General features: G+C 36.8%; 1 long non-coding RNA gene across 1 annotated transcript in view; it reads right to left on the bottom strand.

Moving 5' to 3' along the window:
- LOC119232016 (uncharacterized) overlaps nucleotides 1-26,333 on the bottom strand; it is a 126,302-nt gene extending 99,969 nt beyond the window's left edge. Inside the window, exon 1 of the long non-coding RNA XR_005121983.2 lies at nucleotides 26,285-26,333. This is a non-coding gene — a long non-coding RNA (uncharacterized LOC119232016). The remainder of the gene's footprint in view (nucleotides 1-26,284) is intronic.
- Between the last annotated feature and the right edge of the window lie 652 nt (nucleotides 26,334-26,985).

The raw sequence follows: 26,985 nt of genomic DNA, 5'->3' as shown, positions 1-26,985 counted from the left end.
CTGTATACATTTACATATTCTGAAATATAAAATCAAAGAAGACAAATTTGAAAACTTCAACTTGAATTTTGCCATTATGTGTCTGAGGGAGAATGGATTGAGGTTTTTTTTAGGACTTTAAGAATTTTTATGTTATGCATGATAATTCCAGGGAGGGGAGAAGAAATAGTTCTAATATTATAATACTAATACTAATAAATAATGTGAATACTACTACTAATAAATCATACTAATACTAATCAAGAAACAAAGTGAAGCTACCAGAAATTCTGCATGTATACTTATAGAGCTGTCAGTAGTTTTGCATGTACATGTGTGTTTATGCAAAAATACACTGCTGAAGGGAGCAGCAGTGGGCAAGACAGGAGAGGTCTGCTGTGCCATGTGGGTAGCTCCCTGGTGGGATCAAACTCGTGCTGCAGTGGCTGTGGATAACTTCACAGTGCTGTGTTTAACCCCTTGAGCCACCAGGGAGGACCTGATTATAACTTATTTTTAAATTACCTTATTTTTCATCACCTGAAATTTATTTGAATCTATAATATGAAACAGTTACTAATTGTAGTTATTTGTTGAATAAATACTTCTTTTCCAAAGGATTTGAAAGGCCATTCTTACAAAAAATTAAAGTTTTTTATATACTGTTTGAAATTATTTGCAGGAAATTACTTTTCTGATGTCTTAATGAATATGACACTTCTTCCACAGTATCAGTATTTTACTTACTATAGTTCTACAATATTTAATCATCTTTTCACCCCTGAGTGTTTTACTCACTCTTTTTATGTCTATTTTTCAAGCTGCACTTTAGATTTTATTTGAAATGCTTTCTTTTTAGTAAAGCTTTTGACCTAGACACAGAGCAGATGCTTCCAACATAACGTCAAGTTGAAGAATGAGTATTAACATGTTCGATGCTTAGTCAGCTGTAGGGAAAAATAAGGGATGGGTGAGAACACTGGGTGTGTGGGAACCACAGCCGGTTTCCCTGTCGTGAATGGCACTAAAAGTCTTGGACTGAGGTCTTCTTGTCTGGACCTATCCAAGGTCTATTCCCATGGAGATTAACCTGCAACCTTCTTGCTCCAGAGGTCAGGAGGACTTCTGCATTGAAAATTTTCACTTGACGTGTCTGAGCACCTTTTCTTCTTTAATTACACATTTGTCATTTCCTGATAAAGCTTCAGTGTTGAGATTATACTTGCCTGTTTAAGGCTGCCATTTTGCCAGAGGTGGAGAGGTTGAGGGAGGGAGCATAAATTTGAGTGGCTCCTCCTGCTCTAGAGAATGTGCTTTTATAAAGATTTTTCACAAAGAGGAAGAGAGACTCAAAGGAGACCATTCTTCTGTTGTCTTTTTTCCAAATAGCTGCATGTACTTCTGATCCCACTACTTTAGATGGTAGCAATAAAAAAAAAAAATCAAAATGGCGCCCATTACTCCACTACTGTGCTCTCTCCTGCTCATTCGTAAGTGGAGTGTTTGTGGATTCATTGATAATTATTTCACTTGGTTCATTGTTCTATAATATAGAACGAAAGAACTAGTTAAAAGATACCTTTCACTATTTATTTTTGGCCAAGGGCCCTTAGCTTGTTTCACCATTGACTATTTGTTTCATAAACCTTGTCTTACTATTTTTTGGAGAGAAGATTTTACAAATCTAAAGTCCCACATTGGCTCATTTCTTGCAAGTTTATAGATTCTATTTTTGACTCATGAGAGTTTTTGTCTTTTAAATGAGGAGTTTCAATTCATTCATATTTATTGTCATCGCTGCCAATTTGTTCTTTGGATATCAAGCTTATTATTTCCATGTTTATATTTTTGTTTGGTTTTCACCGTAAGTTATAACTCAGTTTATCTAAAGTTATTTAATAAGCAACTCTGATCATACAAATGATCACCTCTTAGTTTTTGGAAATAAAAAATATATTTGAACCCATGGTTTTCTCTTTACCAGTGTGAATGATGAAGGAGTAGCTATTGGCTTCACCCTATGTAAGATGAGGAAATTAGGAAATTTTCATATCATCTAAAAAGCTCTTAGGCCCTGTTCTTGATGATTATTTTATGTTATGTATCAGTTCTTACAATAATTAGTTGCATTTGGTTTTATACACAACCATATTGTGATTTTTTTCATTACTAATTTAAATGTGCTTTCTGCCTGTAAACTTATTCTAGAAACTGACCATTTTGAGGCCTTATTTTGATTCATTAGCTAGAAGATATCCTTATTTGGTTGCCTTTAAGGAAAATACACATGTATCTTTCTCTTGGCTTCAAATTTGGAATGTATCCTGTTTGGTAGTAGTAATAAACTATTTCCTTTAAGCTAGTAGTCATATCCCCATTGTATTTTTGTGGCTAAAGCTGAGGAGGAAGATACAAAGGCAGCCTGACTTCTTCATCTTTCTTAGTAACACATTTAATTTTATTTTTGTTCTTTGCATACCTTTCTGTATTTATCTTTATCTTTTTAGGATGGGTATATATTGGCCCATTTCAATTAATTTTTATTGGTATATTCTCCATATACACATTCTTCAAATGCAGATATTTTACTGAAAGGTTTATTTCATTCTATTCTGTTTATAACTTCTATGCCTTGTTTTTCAATCTCTTCTTCTGGACTCCAGTTATCTCTTTTTCTATGCACCTTCTCTAACTTTTAAAATGTGTACATAATATATCTCATTTAAGCCATTCTTCCTTGGATTTTCTGTTAGGCCAGTCAACCCTAATAAGAATGGATATGATAGATAGGCATTGTCATTACCACTTCAGCAATACAAAGTGTAAGACAAGCTAATGAGTCCAGCAGTGGCATTTTATCTCTGCAGGCTTGGGCAGCTGCCTTGCTAGGGATGGCTATCAATATGCCCACTCTGTTCTGCTTGTCTTCAATCCCTAAACACCATATGGCTACGTCTGATACCCTTTCTCATGCTGCTGCCTTGAAATATCACTGACAGGCTCTGCCTGATCAAGCAGAAACCTTGTGTCCTGCAGACATTTTGCCTGCTGTATCTCTTTCACAGATTTTTCCAAATGCACAGTAGAAAATCCACTAGGAGTGCTTGATACCAATCCCAAGTCATATCATAACCAAAAATCATAAGACTCCTGTTTTCTGAGTTTCACATTTTAGGGAGATTTTACCAATGTTTCCCCAGTTTAATTTCTCCTAACCTGTTTTAGCAGAAGAGTTTGTGTCTTCTCTTAGTCATAACATAGCTTTATAAAATAAATTAGGGAATCTTTTAGCATGTGAATACAACCTTGTTTTTTACCATTTGCCATAAAGTAGTGTATAATATGGGAATATGTATTTATTCCTTTGGACGTTTTGGCCTAGATTTTGAACCTAGTATGATGTAGACACCTGCTTAAAACACTGAACTAAAAAATTCTTGACTCTAAATAGTAAGAAGTAATCATTGTTTGTTTGTTTGTTTGTTTTTTAATTAAGTGTGTTTAGACAGTTACTGTCTACTTAGATTTTTTGCTTTTATCTTTATCCTTTTAGGGGTTGTATGCAGTGGCCCATTTCAATTTATATTTTTTAAAAGATTAATGTATTTATGCATACAAGAACTGGGGTATAGGCCAGAGATGCAGGGGGTGAGAGGATTCACCAGAGACATAGTGGGGAACAGAACAGGCGGACTGACTGAAATACACTGCTGAGGGGAGCAGTGGGCAAGACAGGAGAGGTCTGCTGAGCCATGTGGGTAGCTCCCTGGCTAGTGGGGATGGAACTCATACTGCAGAGGCTTCTGATTGCTTCATAGGGCCATGCTTAACCCCTTACGCCACCAAGGAGGCCCGCAATTTATTTTTCTTGCTATATTGTCTATATATAAATTCTGCAAATGCAGGTCTTTTAGTGAAAGATTTATTTCATTCTATTCTGAATGTAACTTCTACTCCTTATTTTCCAGTCTCTTCTTCTGGACCCCAGTTATCTCTTTTTCTACAAACCCTTCTCTAGAAGGGTGAAAAAGAAAAAAGGTACTGGTTATAAATAAATGCATGTTTTATGAAAGCCTCATTTTTATTTTGAACTTTTGTTACATCTTAGCTTCTATGTCAGATGCACTAGCATAGGCTGAGTCTCTCCTTTCATGGTCAAGGGCTTTGCTGGCCTGGCCCTGCTGCCTGCTGAGGGATCATAGCTGAGTCTCTCCCCAGGCATTGCCTCTGGTGAAAGGAAGCTGCTGGCCACTACCCTCCCATTAGCTCATCTGCAGTGATTGGTCTATGTGGGGACAGTCCCATTCTCTCCATTTGGGGCATCTTGGAAGGACACTTACAGATCAAGGGCTGGTTCAATTGAGATGTGTTAAAAATGTAAAATCCACATCAGTCTTTAAAAATGAATTTTAAAAAAGAATGTAAAATAATTGTTTGTAATTCTGAAAACATGATTCCATGTTTTAATGGTAAATTTGAAATATATTGAATTAGTAAAATACATTATTATAATTAACTTCACCTGTTTTCCTTTGTTTCTTTTTTTTTTAGTTGACTACTAACATTCTTTAAATCACGCATGTGGCCTTCTTTGGTGGCTCCCATTTTATTGCCATAAGACAAGCATTCTGATAGAGACCTGACAAAACTGGGACTGGGTGATACAGAGAATATCTCCCAGTAAGCTGACAAACAAAAAGTTGAAAAACAAAAGTGGAAAGACAAGAATAGTGAGAACTCTAAGGGATTGAGTGGAGATAAAATTTAAAAGAAAAATATTGGATGGTTCCACTTATAGCAGGAATATAGGGGAACCAAATCAGACATCCATGTAAAAAAATAATAACAGTACAATACACAACAAAGCAAAAATGGACAATTATAAATCAGAGACATCCTGCAAAGGAGGAGGAGGGAGAAAGATCAGAGGGAGGGAGGGAGGGAGGAACACAGGGGACTGGGGTGATGGTGCACAGGTGCATTGGGGAAGGAAACTATGGGAACTATACCTGGGGAGTGGGAGGAAGAAATATTGTTTAAAAATGAACAATGATGTAAAAAACTTTAAAAATTAATTAAAAAATTAAAAAATAATAAAAACCATTGTATTAATAATGATAATAATTATACACAAGTTTCCAAACCAGAAAATGGGTCTTCACCTAGAAAATGTTGCTAATTAAAAAAATAATCAGCAATAGATTCATTGCTGTGAAATTCAGGCATCAAAGAACAAAAAGGATCAAGTCTTATGGGAGAAATAAAAGAGATCATATATGAAGAATCTGAAATTTGGCTTGTCAGCACAAACCATGGTTACTAGTAGCATACTGAGTGATGGCAGATGTATCAAGCAGAGACGTAAACAAAGCCCAAGGAGGACAGTTTTGTAAGAGGAGAAGAGAGCATTAGTCCAGAGCAGAGAGAAGATGTGAAGCCAGGGTAAGGGGAAGTGTCCAAGGTGTGTGCAAGTTGCAGGGAGAAAGAGGGGTGCTGCATTTAATTAATAATGTGCTAGACAAGTTTGATCCCTGGCCAGAGAGGTGACCCACATGGCACAGCAGACCTGTTCTGCTCCCCACTCAGTCTCTGGTGAATCTTCTCACCCCCCGCACTTCTGGCCTATACCCCAGTTCTTGTATACATAAATAAATAAATCTTTAAAAATTAATAATACTCATGTGCTATAATGTGGGTTTGAATACCAGGCAGAATTAGTGACAGGAGCCTAACAGTACTTTTGGAACACTGCAAAACAGAAATAGGTATGAAGTGATTGGTGCTGACATAAAATTAAGTATGAACAGATGAAACTATAGCATAATGTTAACTCCCCAAATTGTAATAATAATATATTGATATAATGAGCAAAGGGGAAATACAGATGAATATGCAGCAAAATCATGTCCTTAACTACTGTTAAGAGAATATGATAATGTCTGAAATTAATAACCATGTATTTATACCAATTTACATGGATATAAATATATTTACTAAAAAGATTAAATAGATGGCAGACAGATAGGTAGGTAGGTAGGTAGGTAGGTAGATAGATAGATAGATAGATAGATAGATAGATAGATAGATAGATAGAAAGAAACATGAAAGTAAACACTAAAATAAATAAAAACAGCAATTTGTCTCTTGGAAACAAAATTAGGTGTTTAGGAGAACTGGCATGGGGAGACAGTGATTTTCTTGTAAGCATTTGGCACAGTTTATTGTTGACTCCATGTGATGAATTGAATTATCACTTCTTCACTCCTTTATAAAAACTAGGCCTTCGTATAACTGGAGAATCTCCCACTATGGACAGAGAAACTTCCCTCATCCTCTGCTATGCCTCTTGGACATACGCACATATGACTTGCTTTTGCCAATGGAACAGCAGCAAATACCAAACAGCACCAAGAACCAGCTCGCCCGTGTGTGCTTGTCAGATCCACCACAGGAGGAAGAAACCTGTGTGGTCAACTTGAACTCAGTTTGCCACATGGGGCCCTGCCCAGGTGATACCGACAGTCCTGTGAATGCACAGCCGACCCATTGGCAGGAAACAAGGGGTAGCTGGTGAAAGGCAACATGGAGGTGGACATTATGGGAAATGTGATTAGTGGCATTTAGCCACGGAGAGTGCTAAAGTTGGTTAATCAAGTTGGTTAACTAATACTCTACATGAATGCTTTATACTCCATGAGTAAATTAATTAAAACAAATTTAAAATAGTGGTAATAACAAAAAAAGGACTCAGTGGGAAAATTAGGATCCCATACATACTCTATACTACTAGGTAGTCATGTTCCTACCTGTTGACTCCCTGCTGATAACACTGAAATCTGTCTTTCTTTTCCCTGGAGCCGCACAGATGACTCAGCCTGAGCAATCTCATGGATCACCATTTACTAAAAGGCTGGAATTGTCCACACTACAAGAATCCCTTGTTTGGGTCAATCACTCATCTCCTTTTCAGAAGGTCACTATGCATTTCTGAGCCTTCGGTTATTGGAGGCCTTTCACTGTGGGTGCCTCGATTTCCCTGTTGTGGGAGTATCACTCTGCTTCCACACTGTGCTACCTCGCTCCACTGTTGAAAGGGATGTTGGTGCAGGGAGTTTACAGCAGCATGAAATCACAGAGTTGAAGAGGTCACAGAAGGGTCCAGGAGCACAAATCATAGAGGGATTGAGCAGGTTTGGAAGGGAAGATAAGCTTTGGATGCATAAAACAGAGTACCCAGGGGTCTCTTTTCTGGCTTGTGAAATAGAAAATCACTTTTAAGGCCCCCAAAGGGACATCAATGGCTTCCTCCCCCATGGAGGAACTTGCCTGTCTTAACAAGAACAACATAAATAACATTTCTATTATAAGAAAAGAACGGCCTCTTATTAAGATCTATAAATCAACAGTTATTTTATTTTCACAAAGCAACCCCCAAATGTAATTTTAAAGTGAAAGAATGTTTCAAATGGAATATGAGTACATATAATTTATATTTCTGAGTATCAATATGGTACTGAAATATCTACTTTCATTTAAATAATTATTTGCGGGAATATATGATTTTGCTATGTATAAAAAGCCAGCTCTAATGGGTAAAATATGGAGCTCTAAATTATTATCAAATCATACAAATATTGTAGCACGGTGTTGAAAAGCATTCACATCAGAGAGGTCTAGGATCAAACTCTAGCATGTGTCTCTTATAAATTGCATAATTGTTTTTTGTTGTTGTTTACCACTTTGTGTTATCACAGGTGTGTATGGTTTGTGTTCAATATATGTTTGTTTTAAAAATGAATTAATGAGTAATGCTAAGGCAAGACGTCAGAGGTCTTGAGTGGGGAGTAACTTCTCCCAGCTCAAACAACATGTGGCACACTCTGGGCGAAAACCTGGTCTACTGACTCCCAAATGAATGTTCTTTTCTTCAGACTCAGAGGCCTATGTCAGCGTGTGTGTGCGTCTGCACGCACACACACACCCCATAAAGTTGAACGTCCTCAAACTATCTTCAGTCGGGAGCATGGGCAATTGAAACAATATTCAAATTATTCAGGAGAAGATGGGATTGAATCAATGGTGCTGTGGATATTCCTTAGGATTCTTAATCTCTGGAGAAGGTAAGTGTCTCAGGAACATCTAGCATCAGGGTTTCTTAGCTTCTAGGGTTCTTTTACTTCCTTTGCTATCTACTTTTCTGTGACAGTTTCATCCCTTTAACTTCTTGCAGTATACTTTTCCCCTTACAAAGGAAATCATCATGATCATACCTAACTGAAGACACTTGTGACAGTAAATTTCATGTATCAACTTGACTGGACCACGGGCTGCTCAGATATTTGATTAAACGTTATTTCTTGGTGTGTCTGTGAGCATGTTTCTCACAATGATTATTATTCAATCAGTAGATTGGGTAGAATAAATGGCCCTAGTGATACAGGTGGATCCCACCCAGTCCTTTAAGGACCAAATGGAATAACGAGGCCAAGCCTGACACTGAGCTCATCCTTCAGTCTTCTGCACCCAGATTCAGATGAGAGATTGTAGAATCTCCTGTCATCAGCTTGCCAGCTACAACTCATAGGACTTCTTAACTCCGTAACTACGTGAGGCAATTGCTTATAATGACTCTATCTATCTATCTATCTATCTATCTATCTATCTATCTATCTACCTACCTACCTACCTACCTTATCTGCCTACCTGTCCGTCCGTCCATCCGTCCATCCATCCATCCATCCCACTAATTATTTCCATCCTATTGGGGAACTAAGACTAGTGCAATACCTTATCCTTTTGGAAACTTCTTTATGTACATGAAAGATTCCTAATAATTTTAGCTTCATTCCAATATGCTGGCAAGAAGGAGGCTCACTGGCCAACCTTGGGCATGTGTCCAACCTGGGACAATCTACTCTGCTGAGAGGCAAGATTATATTACATTCACATGGCAAAGTAGGATCATAACTACCAGGAGAGAGAAAGTGTCAGTTTCTAGAATCAAATTTTGAAGACTCAATCCCACAAATGTCTACTATGTTCTGATATTATCTTTTTGATTATCCATACTTTTTTTATGGATTAGGGGTCCACACACTCTCCTAGAGTTAATTTTTTTAAAGATTTATTTATTTATACAAGCACTGGGTATAGTCGGAGGCGCAGGAGGGTGAGAGAATTCACCAGAGCCAGAGCGGGAAGCAGAACAGACAGACTGACGAAATACACTGCTGAGGCGAGCAGCAGGCACGGCAGGAGAGGTCTGCTCGCCATGTGGGACCCTCGCCGGTGGCCGGGGATCGAACCAGCACTGCAGAGGCTGAGGGCAGCTTCACAGCCCAGCGCTCAACCACTGCACCACCGAGGAGGCCCTCCTAGAGTTAATAATAATTGTAGAATACTACTGGGAAAAATAGAATCATTCCCTCTTAATTTTTACCCAATATTTTAATATTTTATTTTTTTTCAAAATTGGAAACACCCATTCACTTATTATTTAGAAGGATAAATATCACATATTTAATAACTACAGTTGCAAATTTTCAATTAAAGTATGTGAAAGTAGCCTTCAGACTCACTTGTTATTTAACTAGAAACTTTGACCATTTCTTCTTCTTTATGTTATACTTTTGCTTATCAATGACCTTGAAATCTCCAATAATAAGCAAAGTTTTCCATTTAAGAGCAATCAACAATCCATTTCAAAATGATTAATTCATGATTTGAACACATTCAGATAACTTAAGAGCCCTATTTGAATGTTTTCTTATGCCTAATATCATTTCAAAGCATTCCTAGAACAACCATATCTGATAAGATGAAAATGCCACATCTTTTCAGGCAAGAAAAAGCAGAAAAATGATTAAGATAGATATTTGGCATAATAAAGACAAAACAAATAGAAACTATTTGCTTAAAGAATATATTTTGTTATCTGTATGTGTTCCTATAATTTAAAAAATCAAACCACCAACATAAAGTATATTTTTAAAAGAAAATCATATTCCTCTTTAAGCACAAATATATGCAGGATAAAGTGCATGCCTTATAATTGTGGATTCAAATACTTAATTACCAGCCTAATCCCTGCAGACTAAAATAATGGCAGTATGGCTGTACAGTTATTGCTGCAAGATTTAGAACATATTTAACTTTATGAATACTGTTGGGGGTTGTAAAACAGCATCCATATAAATCAATTCCTTTAGAAAGAATGACTACATTTTAAGCCTCTGAACACAAAGTGTTAGGGAAAACTACATCCATTTATACATATACTCACACATATTCCAGCAGGAAATATGCAGTGTTCCAGAGTCAAGCAAAGCAAATAAAGTGGATCTTGATGTTCTGCCCGTCTAGTCCTGTGTAGGTTGTCATTGGAGACTTCAAGGCTAATTCATTTCCAGAAAATTCCCCATTCTCTCTTTTACTAGGCCCCTTCAGTGATACAGCAAATTTTGGGTGCTTTTTGCTCATCACATTTGGATTTAAGTCTCAAAACTAGTCCCTGAAGGCTTTTTGAAGTGATGATAGAAAACACTTTTGTCTAATACAATCACCATCCCATATTCATTGTATATGTGTATCGTTTGGGTTGGGGCATAGATGTGCTGATAAATAAATTGAACTGAGTTCTGTCCATAAATGTTTTGCAACCAACTTTCCCAGGGTGTGTGTTGTAAGGTTGGGTATGGGAGCAAGCTGGCTTAAGAAGTTGGCCCCCATTGAAATTCAAGACCATAAAACTGTGTTGAATTAGAATCAGCTGAAATGAAGATTGTATTTCAGCAAAGGACAAATTGGATTTGTAGTTTAAAACATTCAAATCTAGGAAAAAATATAAATGGTTTTACTGGCAAATTCTATACAACATTTATGAAAGAAAGCATACAAATTGTACACAATCTCTTCTGAAAGTAGAAGAAAGAACATATTCAATATATTTTATGAAGTTAGCTTTACCCTAACAGTAAAACCAAGCACAGAATTATAAGAAAAAACATTACAGATCAACATTTGTTATCTAAATTGTCTACCCTAAATTCATATGTTGAAGTAATAACTCCTGCCTTCCATAGTGTGATGGTGTTTGGAGATTGGACATTTGTGGTAATCGAGGTTGGGGAATTGAGTTATAAAGTTTGAGCCTGGGTTCATAGTATGGGTGTCCTTATAAACCAGAGAGAAAGGTGCAGAATTATTCCTCTACCAGTATATGCACAAAATAAATGATAATTGGTTTTAGTCACTAAAATTTTGAGTTGTTTGATACTCAGAAATCAATAACTGGAATAAAAGGAAGACTACCCTTTCTTAAAGCATCAAATGCAAGAGGTCTCTAGGTAGCAGGCTGTCCTTAATCCCAACCCTGTGTCTGGCACTACCCTTTAAATTTTCCTAAGTACATGGAAATCAGAAGTTCCAAAGCCAGACCAGTCTTTCTCCTTCTGTAACTCTCAAAGACAACAGGGAGAGGGACTCAGGGGTTAAATCTGAGCACTATCAAGCTATTGCCAGCCACTGTGCCCTGATTCAATCCCAAGCTTGATCCCTGACCAGGGAGCTGACCCACATGTCACAGCAGACCAGCAGACCTCTCTGCTGCTGCTCCCCTTAGCAGTGTATTGCAGTGGATCCTCCTGTCCTGCTCCCTACTCTGTCTCTGGTGAATCCTCACCCCCCCCATACACCTGACCTACACCCCAGTTCATGTATGCATAAATAAATAAAAATAAATCTTAAAAAAAAGACAACGGCGACAGCATCCTGAGACTAACTCCAGCGCCACCAGGGGGTTAGATCAATACCCTAAGACTGATCTCTCTGAGAATAATTTGCATTATTTCTGAGATACCTGAAGTAGGCACATCATTCACATCATTCTACAGAAGTCAAGTTCATAAGTCTCCTAAGTTCTTGTCAACCCAGCCCAGAGGCGTAGCACACAAATCTTGATGCAGGGGGCATAGGTTTCAAGGTATTGCACCCCAAAACTGAGTTATTCAGCAGGATTGACAATGACTCCAAATTCTTTTTTTATGTATCCACAGCAAGTAACACACACAAACATGTTACATGTTTCTGTAATCTACAAAGGAACTCCTAGAAAAGCTTTGAATTTCCTAGAGTAAGTATATAAATTTAACTTAATACCTGTATTAACTAGGCCGCATTGATGTGCACAGAGAACAAATTTCCATAGCTTAATATTTTATACCTGAACCCTAGTCAGCCATCTTACCAATATGTAAACAGGTAGGAGAAACATGAGAACGTGTGAAATGTGTACTTATGAAAGTCTATCTGTTTCCAAATACCAAAGGAAAATAACTTTCTTATTTATTTACACCTACATTTTTCCAAAATGTACTTGAAGCTGCTAAAGGTGAGGATTAAGGTCATGAAAGTCATATTTTTCCAGATTGAATTGTAGGCTCTAATAAATCAAGTGTATTTATAAGAAGTGTGTTTTTAGTTTCTCCAACAATACAGTGCTATTTAATTCATTTAAAGAAAGAATGTCAAGAGTAAACAACATCATCAAACATATAATTGTGAAAAGTGTGGAGACAGAGGTGCAAATGAATAGTTATAATATAGTCAAGATGTAAAACATGGCTCAGCCTTTGGGGCAGCGTGGCTAATGCCTTCCTTTTCATGTGGCTCCAAACCCACAGAAGCAGTTGGTAAAATCTTCATATACCTCCCATTTATAACATGATGACATGTGTACATTTATAAGCTTAATGTCAAACTGAGACTATATCATGACAATAACGAAGTAAATCTTAACCAAAAAACATACACTGTTTATTGGCAAATATTCCTAAAGCTTCAACACAGTATGTTCAGGTATAAACTAATGTTAATTAAGGTAGGTATTTCTAGTCACTTAAAATCATTGTCTTAGGCATTCTGTATTCATGGGATCTTAACAAAATTGATGTGGGTGAAGCGGGGGACAGTTCAGACTTTAGCTAGGCTTGTCTTTAAACAAGGAGGACATATTTCACTTAGTGAAGTATCATAGATATGTGTTGCCAACATGATACCTCCACACTTTGAGGGAAAGAATTAGTTGACCTGGTGACAGGTAAATAGAGATTTAAAAAAAGCAGAACGATATAGATCAAAAGCTTTGGAACAATATCCAATACCCTAACATGTGACATGCAAACATCCAAAAGAAAGAGAAGAGAAGGCAGAATTTGAAGAGATAATAGCCAGGAATTATTCAAAATGAGTTAATTAAAGGACAGAGATGATCAAATTGTATAAAAGTTAAGATGAGTTTATTTTGGCTGTGAGAAATATCCGCTATTAATACTAAATTTAGATTGACTAAAGTAAAAGGAATCATCCCAAAATAATAATAATAAAAAGCTGGAATGACTATTCCTATCACATAGAAAAATCTTCATACGGGGAGTATTGCTAGAAAAAGTGAGGATCTTTGAAAGTTATGTAGGTTTAATTCATTAAGGACATAATATAAATACATTTAAAAACCTTAAAACAGGTCTTCAGAATACATGAAGCAAAAGCTGAAACAGTAGGAGACAGGAACAGATTGACAATGATCATTGGAGACTTTAGCATTTCTCTCTCAGGATTTAATAATGAATAGGACAGAAACTTACAAGGATATAGAAGGTGGAATAGCATTATTATTCAGCTCGAAATCTAGAAGTCATTCCACTCAATACTCAGAATACACATCCAAATGCTCATAGAGATAATTCCCCAGGGAAGGTCATATTTTTTTTTGTCCTTAAACTCAACAGTTTTCAAAAGTAAAAATAGGAAACCACAAACAGTTAACCTACTGCAGAAAATTCAAGGATATACTTGGAAAAATGAAGACCCTTCAAATGGTGTTGGAAAACTAGAGCATCATAGCAAAAGAATCAAACTAAACGTCTATCTCACACCATCCACAAAAATGATTTCAAATGCATAAAAGACTTAAATGTAAGACCTAAAATCTCAAAATACATAGAATAAAACACAGGCAAAACACTGCACAGCATTGCCATTAGTGATGTCTTTGGGAATTTGACTCCAGCAGCAAAGGATACAAAAGCAAATGCATTTTAATGGAACAAAAGTGAAAATGAACTTTTAACATGCCTGAGCTTTGTGGTGCCACAGACTAAAGACGACTCAACTCAGTAGCATGTCCTGTCCTTCCTGTCCTTTGATTTTTGTGCCATGATTTGGGAGATATGTAGCAAGCAATACACACAAACATATGGGTGTGTGTATTGGGTGAAATCCTGGGACTAGTACATTAAGTAAAAGATTTTACCCGTTTAAAATTTTGAAAAGAATATAAATTTTCCTTGAAATGGATGGAACTATTTCTCTTCTCAATGAAGTTCCAGGAGTTGCTTGCTAGTTATTGTAAATGTATATGTTTTCCCATACCACTCAACATTCCTGAGCAGCAAAAGACTAAGTTACTATGTTATAATCCGACTATTAGCACAGTATCTATTGGAAATGTGTTCTGAAATCAAAGGTTATGTGGAAATCAATACTATTTCTGCCAAGAGAACAGGTAGAATGCAAGATCTAAACGTTCTAACCTTTAGCAGTTCCATCAAATAGAGCCAGGCCAACCACTGGTGGTTCAGCCTCCAGGTAATTGGCCAAAACTTTTACAGACATTTTTAGTCTCCAATATTCAGGTAATTGAAGTACTCATTCGACAATTACACACACAGCAAATAATATGGAAAACAACAAAATGATTCTGGAATTATGTATTTTCTCATGAGGCAGCCTTCTAGTTAATCATCTAGATTATTGAAAAGAATTTATTTATATGGGAATATATAATATGGTAGTAGTATTTTCACAATATACTTGATGGGTGGGTAATTCTCTAAGTAAAATAAAAGCCATAAATATTAAAATTTATGAAGGCTCAATTGCTCCAAACTTTGCTATTGCAGAAAAGTAGTTAAAATCTTAGTTGCTGACTTTCCCCCGGGATAAAATTTTTACTGGAAAGGTGGTTGTACTATGGAAACATTTACCAGCTGCAGGTATAATGCTGTGTCTGTTGTCAAGCTCACGATTTCATTGGTTTATTTCTGGAGGATTATTTAGATGGCTGTGGTCTTATATCCAGGCCCCAAGGAAAGAAAAAAGTGGGGGGGGTAGAGAAAAAGTAGTCTAAGAGGTGTACCCCCTCACTATAGAATAGTGATTTGTTATGCATTTGTCTGAGTTAAATATAGCAGCCAGTCATCTTGCACAGTTCTATATTATATTCTGCTCACTAAAAAAAGAAATATTTGTTTGGATAGTTGAAGTAGTCTCAATAAAAACCACAGCTCCCTACCTACAGGTTTTAAGGTAGATTTGCCATGCTCGTGATATTTCACCCATTAATCAATAAGAATGGAAATTTGTCTGACTCATTAATGCCATCATCATTTACTCAGATTTGTTTTTATTTTAACGATGGTGATTTTGAATGTGACATTCCTACTGGAGCAGCATTTATTTGGGAGGGGGAGCAGACTGACTGTTCATTCCCTTGGGTTATTAATCAATTGGCAGACTGAGGGCAAAAATTAATTAGGGATTACAAAAACTCTCCTTCATTATATTAAATGGCTCATTGAAAACAAATAACCTCACCTGCATTAACTCTATGAGTTCACAGATTAAAAAAATTGAATTCATTACAAGTGATTTTCAGTTCCCATGCTGAGACCAATATAATATTCAAAGGTTGCGTCTATGTCTCCAAGAAAGCCTAGGACTTCAATTTATGCTGCCATTTCCAGTTGCCCCAGACATTTGGTAGATCCTGAGTCTATTATGATCTCATTGGAACATAGATGTTTCCAGTCATTTGTAATTGCTGAACGTATAATGTTAGAAGTCAAGAGAACTAGGTCTTGATGTGTGCCGATTGTTATATAATAACTGGTAATTTAAAATCTTTGGTAGGAAGATCAAAAGTCTTGTCTGAGTTCTGAACAAGTCTTCAGTGTGAAGTTACATTTCAGCCCTACACAACAGTATTTACTATACTGGTCAAGAAAAACAGAAAGTTTATCAAGGACTGGTGTGTCATAATTCTCCCAATTAGACATAAATTTTATTCGCCTCCCAAATTAAACAGAGCACAAAATGTATTCATGTCCAATATCATAGTTGTCATATTAATAAGAAAAAGTAACCATTCCCCTTGGCACATCCTATTTGTGAAACATTCAATAATGCATTCAGTAGATCGCCCTGTTTTCTGTTTTTTTAAATTGCTATGCATTTTTATTATTTTAAAGCTAATTTACAAGATACTATTATCATCATTAGAGAAAATACAATGTGGATGATGAAGTAAACTTGAATCATTTATGACTCTATCATTCAAAGATCCCCCTGTTTTTAAAACTTGTACATATGCACACAGAAATTTGTTTTGCAAAATTTCACGTTTACTTAAAATAATGATTCTATATTATAAGCAAAGGTAGTTATTGGTTTATTTTTCTTAATCTTATGTCTTGAGTATGTCATCATTACTGAAATATCTTCAAAAACTGTTTAATTATTTAAAAAATTGTTTAATTATTAGCTTAAAGTTGAAATCCTCCCTTCTAAATCCTCCCTTCCTGAAGTAGAATGAGTGTTAAGATTACAGGTTTTGGTATCTTTGACACCTGGGCTAAAATTTGTTAATTCCATGTTCCTCTTCAAATCTTTATCTGAGAAGCCTCCTTGTCTCAGTTCTTACATTTGTAGAATGGGGATAACTCCTTTCTAAAAATGCTAAATTAATTGCAATATTATATATCAACCTCTAACATTTTATCTGGAATGCCATATAGTCCTAGAAATGAAGTTCGCTTTTGTTATTTGTAGCTTGTGTTTTTTTTTTTCCAACAAAAGTTTTCCAAGCGATTTCTAACATCTTTGCAGTGAATGGTAATGAACTTGGGTGTCAAAGCAAAGATTTTTTTCTTCCTTAGGATTTGTAAATCTGCAGGGAAGTAGGAACATCTCATGACAGAGCTACATCAATGATCATCAACTTTAACTTTCATGCCTTCAAAAAATTACCCTGCAGGTATTTTCTTTTAGCAAAGTTTCATTTGGCCTTAGTCCAGTCCAGGCTTTTTGCTGGTATTCCTGTTACTTCCCTGGAGTTGTCCACTTCTCCTCATCCAATTACATTTAGTACTGAGTCGCCTCTGCCCATAGCAAAGCAAATCTCTCTCCATAGAGATGGAATTACAACCATACATTTTTAATGAAGTCAGTTTAAGGACCTAGATCCCAAACATTTTTACTTGCCCTCTCTTTATATAAAGTGCAGATGTTTTATTGTATAATTAATTCGCTTAACCCTGACCTTTTTATCCCCAAAGAATTGGTGGGGGAAAAAAATCCTTTAAAATGAAAAGAATGGCCACACACATTTTATTTATATCATTAGCTATGTGTGTCATTAAAATACTGGTATTATCAATTATGGAAGTATTTTTAAAATATTCAGCCATTCTGTTTTTCATAGAAATAATCAAGAATATGCAGACACTTACCTGCTAGAGGGTTCAACATAAAATTGTTTACGAATTAAAAAAATAAAAAAACCTACCTCTCCAATAATATTAGAAGAATTGTGTGATTGATTTGATTTCATGGAATTTAGTAAATAAATAATGTTATCAGGAAAGATTTATGAGAAAGTAATGAAAATGTTCGCCAAGCAGAATGTACATTATCAACCAATTTCATAAAAAAAATGTAAACATGCATATCTAAGAGTCTAATTATTTTTATCTCTATTTTTAATGGCACAATGATAACTTTAGAAATTAGTAAAAATATGAATGCTATTTTGTTTAATATACAAAGGGTTGAAAATTGAACTTAACATTGACACATAAGTTTTGGTTCTTCAATAGCATATAGCATGGACTTTGTCATTGTCAAGGATAGTATCATATAGCCCTTGAGATATGTCTATCTTTTACAAATATGATTGGGGACAACAGGAGTTCAAAAGTCTATTAATATGGGTAAAGAACAATGCAACTCAGTACTGAAAATCCCCACCGCCCCCCCATATGTTAGGCAGAATAATGTTCCCTTCTTTGCAAACTGTTTGTGTCCTAATTCCTAGAAACTGTGACCCAATGTAATCACCAGGGTTCTTAGAAGTGTGGTAGGGTCCCAGGGGATCAGAGCAGGTAATGAAGAAAGCAGAGTCAGAGTGACCCAAGAAGGCCATAAGCCAAGAGATGCAGTCACTTCTAGAACCCAGAGAAGATAAAGAGCTGCCAGAAGGAGCACAATACTGCTAAGTCCACTCATAGAATATCACTTTGATTACTCGTGGGGTCCAAGAAAAACCCAGAGGGGTAGGGGATTTTTCCCTTTGGCCTAGCAATACTTTGCCTGATAACCTCCCCTAACTCCTCAGTCCTTTCCAAAATTCTTTGTCTTTAGCTGAAAATGATGTTTAAGGTGGTTGCTTTGAGCCATTTCAGGGAATTACTCAGTTTCTCTAGGTATCCCTATGTATACAGCAGGAATACCTGTGGAACATAAAATAAAATTTTCAGGTGACCCATCCTGGCTGAGCAGGCTAGAAAACAAAGTCATCTCCATGTCTGAAGCAGTAATGCAAAATCAGATGCCTGTAGGGAAAGCCAAGTTATTCACTAGCTGATGACCAAAGATCCAGATTTATATATATATAAACAATGGGTACCCAGCCTTTGCATCTCTGCAGTGCATTCTCTAAAAGGGGATAGATCAAATCCTGCATCGCCTTCCTCCAAGACAATGTAGAGATAGACGCCTCCTCTATCAATAATAATTATATTCTAAATGTCAATGACTCACTATTCCTATGTACATAAACTAAATTTGCACTTGTGATTATTGGACAAGACTCAAATCCTCACTTTGCTTATCTAATAAGCTATTAGTTTCTCTAACTCTCATTGAGACTTAATTTCCAGTTAACACCTGTTATTAATATTCTTTTTTTTCTCCTGTTAATCTATCTTTTATTATGGGGGTGTGTCATTCAAGAAACTAGAGGGTAAAGGAAAAATTACCTTTCCTCCCCCAGAGTTCAAATCACAAAACTGATACATATTCAATGAAGAAATTTTGGAAAAGCACTAAAAATCATTTAGCAAAGATAAATAGTCTATTATGCAGACTTAGAAATGTGTCTCTGTCTCGTTTTTTTTTTTTAATTTGTGCATACACATAACATAAATAAAAACAAAGGAAAATAAAACTGTCATCTCTGCTAGGTTATCAAACTATTATATACTATTCTTAGTTCTAAGGTTATCATTTAGCCATTCAATATTATTTACTAGATCTCTAGTTCCCAGCCTTGGTATGTATCAGAATCACCTAGAAGCATTGTTAAAGCATCCATTACTGGTCCCCATGCCTAGAGTTTCTAATTCAGTAGCTCTGAGGCAGGACCCTTGGGCTGGCTATAAAACCAGTTCTCATGTGCTGCTGTCTATCACCGATCAAAAGGCATTTTAAGAATCACTATTCAAAATAGAAAAAATAATAACTGACATTGGGAAATATTTTACATTTCTGTTATCTCTTCAATTTGTAATTGATTTTTATTTATGTTTTTACTGTGTTTCTACTCAGTACATTTGGAGATTACCAGGTTTTACACAGTGTTCTCGGTATGGAAAAATGGTTCTGGTTCAAAAAATTTAAGAATAAAACATTTTGCTTCAACTATATGGATGTTTCTAGTACTGGAGACATATAAATTATTGAGATCATTTGGACAAATATTCTGACTGAATTTGCATGTATAACTGAAATTTTATGTATGATGGTGGTTGTTTTTCAGGGAATCCCTTTTATATATAATTTCCTAATGACCTATTTTTCCAGGTAGTGCTTGAAACAGTTCTTTTTTTTTTAATTGAGCTTTTGAAAAAATGTATTAACTGAAAGGGCTGGCTGGAAGCCTCGGAATGTAGGAAACCCAAGCTGTTCTGGTTGCACAACCCAAATGTAAACAGTCTTTCTTGTCATTTGCTGGCATCGTGTTTGGGACACTGAGTTATTTCATTTTATTGAAATTTCTCTCATGAAAAATGCATGGAACAGCCTTCCTTTTTGCCAAACCCTCATGTATTTACCTCACTGTGCGCAGTGAGGATTTGTGTGTAAACATATGGAAACCCCTTGTGCTGTCTGAGTCAAGCATAGAACAGGAATTATTCTTACTGCCCATTGGAAAAAGTGTAACATAGATAAACTTTGCACTGGCACCCACTTTCGTCCTAAACACTTTCCAGAACATTCCTGCTTACCTGTCCTCCCTCCCAATGTGACAAGGAACTTTCTTGTTGGCTTAAACCTGGACTGGAACAACTTAGATTTTATGGTTTTGGGTACAGTGACCTCTTCCCTCAATCCAAAATTTAGAACAAGGTATTCTTAATTTTATACAAATTGTGACTTTATTGTTAGAATGTCTTAAAAAATCTTAAGTGTGAAATCAAGTTGAGTTAGTTGCTTACAATAGAACCACCTTTACTAAATGAAAAATATATGTGAAATTAAAGCTAAATCATGAGCTCCAAGGCACAGAGAAAACTATAAAAGTATGAAGTACTACTGAAAGTTTATAGCTAAAACTAGTTAGTTATGGTTAGTTAAATACAGTGAAAATGTGCAACTAGAATAGTAGGGACTTTTACAAAGAAAAACACAAAGTGTCAACCAAAATGCAAAGTATATAAATATAAATATATATAATTTTAATCACTATATATTGTTGGGGTTCAGATGTTGGGATTCTGTGTATGGAGTTCTTGGGCCCTCAGAAAGATTTTGGTAGGGTCTCCCCCTCAGCAGTAAATGGTGAGTTTGTTAAGAAAAAAGTCATTTGCATAGACACAGGCAGTAAAAACTGCATTTCAAAGGGGCAGATTTACTAGGAAAAAGGGAAAAAGGAGGCACCTACATAGACACAGGTAGGCAGACTGAAAGGACAAGAAATGCATTTTGCCAGGACAGGGGGTGCCCTTATATATTGCTTTTTGATTAAATTACTTTGGAATTTATCACTTTAAACTTGGGTTAGGTTGGTCTTCTGTATCTAATAATCCTCTCTGTCCTCAGCTCAGATGCCTGGAAACTTCCATGGCCAGTTTATTCAAGACTCATTAAACATCCCCTACCCCCACTTCTGGTTCTTTGAACTTGTAAAAAATTTCATTCTAAAATCTTCTGCTCTAAGTTTCCATCACATATCTCAAACTAATCATCTAAATCAACTGTGCAAATTGAGTCCCCTCCTGCCCCACCCTGCCTATCTTCAGTCAACATTGGCATGCCTCAAATAGGCTTATTTTGTGGTTTCTTGTAATAAACAATTGAGAAGTCTCATACTACAGAGGTTGAGAGTGCCTGATTTGGATACTAACTAGAAAATGCAAGCACTAAGAACATGAAGATTTCATCTGCTAAATTCCAGGAACTACCCATGGGCCCCTGTGGTGAAAACTAGTCTATTGATATTTATATTACTTGTTTATATACCCCTTTCACCCAAGCCCTAACTGAAGTGATAAAATGTAGGTCGAAAATGATAATATGCAGATAGAAGCAAATGAGATTGTGTCATCTAAGACTTTTTATCCACAGTGTTACTTACAGTAGTAGGATTGCTCCTCGCCCAATTGTCCTGGTAACCAAATGTGAGCATTTCTAATATTGTTGGCAAGGCTAATGGTGCAGTTGGTGGTCATGGAAATAAATGATGTTAACTGGATGGTCTGGGATCGTGCCCATGGCCTTATTCTCATAAACACAATGCGCTAACCAACTGTTGCTCATTCAAAGCCAACTGTGGAGCAAAGCCTTCTCCAAATTTCCTTTGCCCACCACGACAGACTTGGCTGGAGACTTGCTTTCACGCTTGGTTGAGTTGGTGAAGGTTGGCCAAGTCAATGTCTCACCGCTGACCTTACCATTATGGCTTTGCCCTGCCCGTGGCGGTCATCCCCAGTAAAAATATTCTGAGACTCTTTTGTCATTTTCACGCTGTTGGTCTAACCCTTATGAGGTAGCGTCTCCAAGGTCAGAATTAAACACATATTAACCAAAAAGTACATCAGGTGGAATCCACATTGTGAAATCATCATCTGGGTTAATAAATGTCTTCTGAAAGATTAATGGTGCTTTCTTTAGAGGCAAGGCAGAAATGGACACTTCGTCACTGTCACTGGTCTTTATACTATTTTAAAAAGTATAAATTATTGCTCTGGCTTTTAAATTATTAAACGTTTAATATAAAAACATCAAAGACACACATGGATACATATTTTTCATATTTATAAGAAGTATAATTATGAGTAAATTATATATAATTTAATATTGTATTACATGTAATATAGATCACATATAAATATATATATATTTTTTCCTCCCCATCATGAACAGCTTATAGAAATCCAACACTACCAGTCTTTGATAAAGAAATAGAATAATAATATTTGCTATGTTAAATATGAGTTGAAATTAGATTTAGTTTTAATGACTTTACACCCAGGAAGAAGCTTATACTTACAGGAAAACAGCCTTCAGAAAATACCCATGATTTTCCAGGGGAAATAGGACCATTTATCCATAAATACACACATCATTCCTATTTAAAAATAAATACCCTAAATATTGCCTGCCACAACTCAAATCCTATCATTAGCAAGCAATTCTTGCAAAGAGTCATTTCATTAAATTAATACATAGGAAAAGGTATTAGGCACGTACCATATTTTAGGGAAGAAAAAAATACATAAATAAAAGGGTGGGAAGAGATGTTTTGCATCCCAGCTTGTAGAGTCCAACGTTTTTCCCAATATGAAAATAACTTTTACCGCTTGGCTGATGAAAAACTGGACCTAAGTAAATATGGCAAGTCCCTGGATAGTTGTGTTCAGCACATGGGTGGCAAAACCAAAAACAAAACAGAACAAAACAAATAGTGGCTACTTAACTCGTTTGCAAGAAAAGTGGCATATTGACTAAGTCAGAAAAAACGATTTAAGACAACATGAACATATAAATAATAATTAAACATAATTATATAAAGAAATAGTTCATTTACTATAAATAGGTTTACCATTTTGAAAAAAAAGAAAAAAAACATTATCAGGTATCAAGGAGTTCTTTATCTCAATGTCCATTTAAAAGTACTTGTCAAACACATCGACTATTTATTGTACCGTTCCTGTCCTTTTTTTGGCTTGTTATTGGTAGAAAGGATCAAAATCCTGAAGTTGTAACACAACAATTTGAGCAGTGTAGGAGGTCATTCATGATGACCTCAAAGAATTGTATTTAAATACATAATTTAATATGAGTTCGCCAGGGAAGCAGCAATCAAAGTGTGTAACTTTGTTTTATGGATCAGTTGCCAGGTATATGGCATATTTATTGTTGACCTATAACATGACTTAATAAAGTTCATTCACTCAACCTAGATGTACCAACCAGCTAAGATACAGCGTTCACTGGGAATAAAATCATGTCACTTGCCCAGCTGAATGCAAGTGCCTCAGCAAGAACTTAGGATGAATGACTTTCTTTTTAGGCATCGATAGCTTTTCTTTAAACCTGCAGTTATCAGCTGTTTTTGAGCTGTGATATCTTTTTTAACTACTTTAAATTTTGAGCAAGCAAATGCATTGTTTTGAAATTACAAATATCGGGGCCTCCCTGATGGCGCAAGGGGTTAAGTCTCAGCACTATGAAGCTATCCACAGCCACTGCAGCACGACTTTGATCCCTGGCCAGGGATCTGACCCACAGGGCACAGCAGACCTCTCCTGTCTCACTCACTGCTCCCCTCAGCAGTGTATTTCAGTCAATCCTCCTGCTCTGCTCCCCAATCTGTCTCTGGTGAATGTTCTTACTCACACACAACCCCCACCTCTCGCCTACACCCTAGCTCTTGCATGCATAAATAAATAAAATAAATCTTAAAAAAAAGAAATTACAAATATTGCACAGCTTAAAATAATCATCCCTCCTCCACCTCTTCACAACCTGTGCTCTATTTTCCAGAAATAAACCATTTCAACTCTTTTAGTTCTTTTTAAGGTATTTGATTTCACCTCAAAGCCAAGATTTGCATCTACTGCTCTTTCAAGATGACCCATTTTTACACTATCACAGTTGATTTTCTGTGAGGTTTGAGTACAACTGCTTTCCTTCCCTACTCTCCCTCCCTCTGCCCTTCCAGTTAGTAAATTTGATTAAGCCACTGTCTATTGTTTCTTTCACAACGTTCTGAAGTATGTCTCCCCAAAAGTGCCAGATAGATTCTGCTCAATGCACCAGAGTCATCTTCTTGTCACCTTGACTAGAGGTCAAACAAGACTCCATGAGTGTCAGGTTCTCTCACCATTACTTCAAGGATGCAGATCGTTTTGGGTTAAGAAAATTGAGGGCACTGGGCCTCCCCAGTGGCGCAGCGGTTGAGCGCTGGGTTGCAAAGCTGCCCGCAGCCTCTGCAGCGCTGGTTCGATCCCCGGCTGCTCCCCGGCCACCGGAGGAGGGTCCCACATGGTGCGCAGACCTCTCCTGCCACCCGCTGCTCCGCTCAGCAGTGTACTTCGGTCCTTTTGCCTGTTCTGCTCCCCACTCTGTCTTTGGTGAATCCTCTCACCCTCCCGCCCTTCTGACTGTACCCAGTGCTTGTAGAAATAAATAAATCTTAAAAAGAAAAAAAAAAAAATTCCTCATTAAAAAAAAAAAGAAAAGAAAAAAGAAAATTGAGGGCACTGAAAGCTGAAAGAAAATTCTGATCCTGCCTAAAGTCTTCGCCCTTTTCCTCATCAGAGAAGCAATCACTGGCCTGTGTTTTATGACCTAGAAGTTGGGGGCTCTTATCCAGTTCCAGGTTTATCAGCAAACAGGTTCTGGCTAAGAATCTCATCTTTACTCTCAGTCAGGATGAGCTCACCCCCCTTGGTGTGTCATGGAAAACTCCTCTGTCCCTCATGCCCCAGTTCCCAAAACAGGATAAATATTCCTGGACTGCCCCGTTATTCTTTGGAATTTACAACCACGTGAAGTCTCCATAGGCATGTTATTAATTGTTTTTCCTTTACTGACTCATCTGGTGCTGTTCTGATGACTCGTCTGGTCTGAGAAGAACCCAGAGGGGTATGGGATGATTTATTTTGCACCCCAGCAACATCTGTGACTTAGTTCTCACACCTGTGCCTAGTAGTGACCTATAATGGCATTTTCATTTTTTTGGATTACATTTTGTTTTTGCTTTGTCCTGGAGATGAAATTGATACTTTTAATTTTAATTGACTTTTACTTGTTTATTTTACTTAGGTTTTCATAACTCTATTTTTGTTTCTTCCACGAGTTTATAATGGATTATAAACCTGCCTGAACGCAGTTCTCCACAGGATCAGATGCTCATTCATTTGTTCACCAAATCAGTAAATATAAAGATTTATGGCAGACCCTTCTCCCTTCACATCCCTTCTCTATCCTCCCTCTCTCTTTTCTGCCTCTCTCTCCCTCTCTCTCTCTCCCTACTTCTCTTCCTCCCTCTTACTTTCTATCAAGAATCAAGCAATTTAATGCCTGAGCTTACAAGATAACGCTGGGTCATAATAGTAATGCCTGCTTGAATTGAGCTCAGAAGGGAGCCTATAGTCTTATTATTGGATACAGGAAAGTTCTTTTGACCTTCCTGCTTTCAGCTCAGCGCTTCTCACCAAACATCCACTGTGACTGTTACCTCACTCTGGAAAGTTCTGGTTTGCTTTCTCCATAGAACAAGTCTCTCCCCCATTTAGGTAAATGATATCACATTGGGATCTGGCTGCTTCATACACATACTGGCATCCGCTTGCCCATCGTTGCCTACCCTAGTCCCTTTGCTCTTTCGGGATCCCTTGTGACTCCAATCCCTGAGTCCTCATGAAGGACCATGGCATGGGTTGGTTTGCTTCTCAGTCGCTACTACACAAATATATGTGATTTGTATTCACAATCCTGTAAATTTCCTTATCTGTTGACAGCACTCCTGATCTCATTCTCTGAGCGTATTTATGCACTGGTATTTGTTGTGTGAAAAAAGTACCCTAAACTCAGCAGATTAAAACAACAAGCATTTATCATCTAGGTTTTGGGGCTCAGGACTCTGGAGTTGCAGGATGGCACTAGCTCAAGGTGTCTTAAGAGATTACTGTCAAGATATCCACCTGGGATTGCTTCACCTAAAGGATGAAGCAGGACTCACCATGTTTTTGGTGTGTTCGTTCAAAGCTGGCTTTTGAGTCAAGGTTTAGTTTTTCTCCAAGTAGGACTCTCCAGAGGACTGTTTGAGGAAGGACAGAAAGACATTGTAAGAGGAGGAAGGTGTATTCTTTCATAACTTCATGTTATAATGATGCACTAGCACTTCTGCCACGTGATGTTAATTAAGCAGGGCAACCCTACCCAGACCAACTCCATTGGTACAAATGGGGAGACCACACATTTTGTGAATACCAGGAGTCAGGGTTCATTGAATCCCAGCTTGTAGTCTGGCCTCCATAGTCTTCTTTCTTAATTCCCTCTTATTTGTGCAGTTTGGGGAGGAAGAAGATATAAATATATACATTCAATTTATCGTGTCTAATGAAAAATATACAGTAGGTCTTTAAGGCAGGACTTGTTGAGGGAGACACGGGGTTAGTGCATCAGTGGGGGAAATTGCCACACTAAATGGCTTTTACATTTGGGTTTATCTCTACAATGGAAAAAAAATTAAAAACCTTGAAATACCAAGCAGTCAAAAATATAACCAAATTTATTCCATGCCAATTGAATTACTCATAGAAATTTGACAGTTAGATCCACATACTACCTGCTATTCTAAAACCCTGACTAATACAGATGAAATTCTACCTGCAATTTCTATTAAAGGAATGCTGGGCATTTAAACTAAATTTTCTGGGA

This window comes from Talpa occidentalis, unplaced genomic scaffold (genome assembly GCF_014898055.3).
Source record: "Talpa occidentalis isolate TD23 unplaced genomic scaffold, MPIMG_talOcc4v2.1 talOcc4.7, whole genome shotgun sequence".
In the NCBI taxonomy this organism is placed as follows: Eukaryota; Metazoa; Chordata; class Mammalia; order Eulipotyphla; family Talpidae; genus Talpa; species Talpa occidentalis.
Note: the sequence above shows the minus strand (reverse complement) of the source record. Positions and strands in the feature narration are given on the sequence as shown.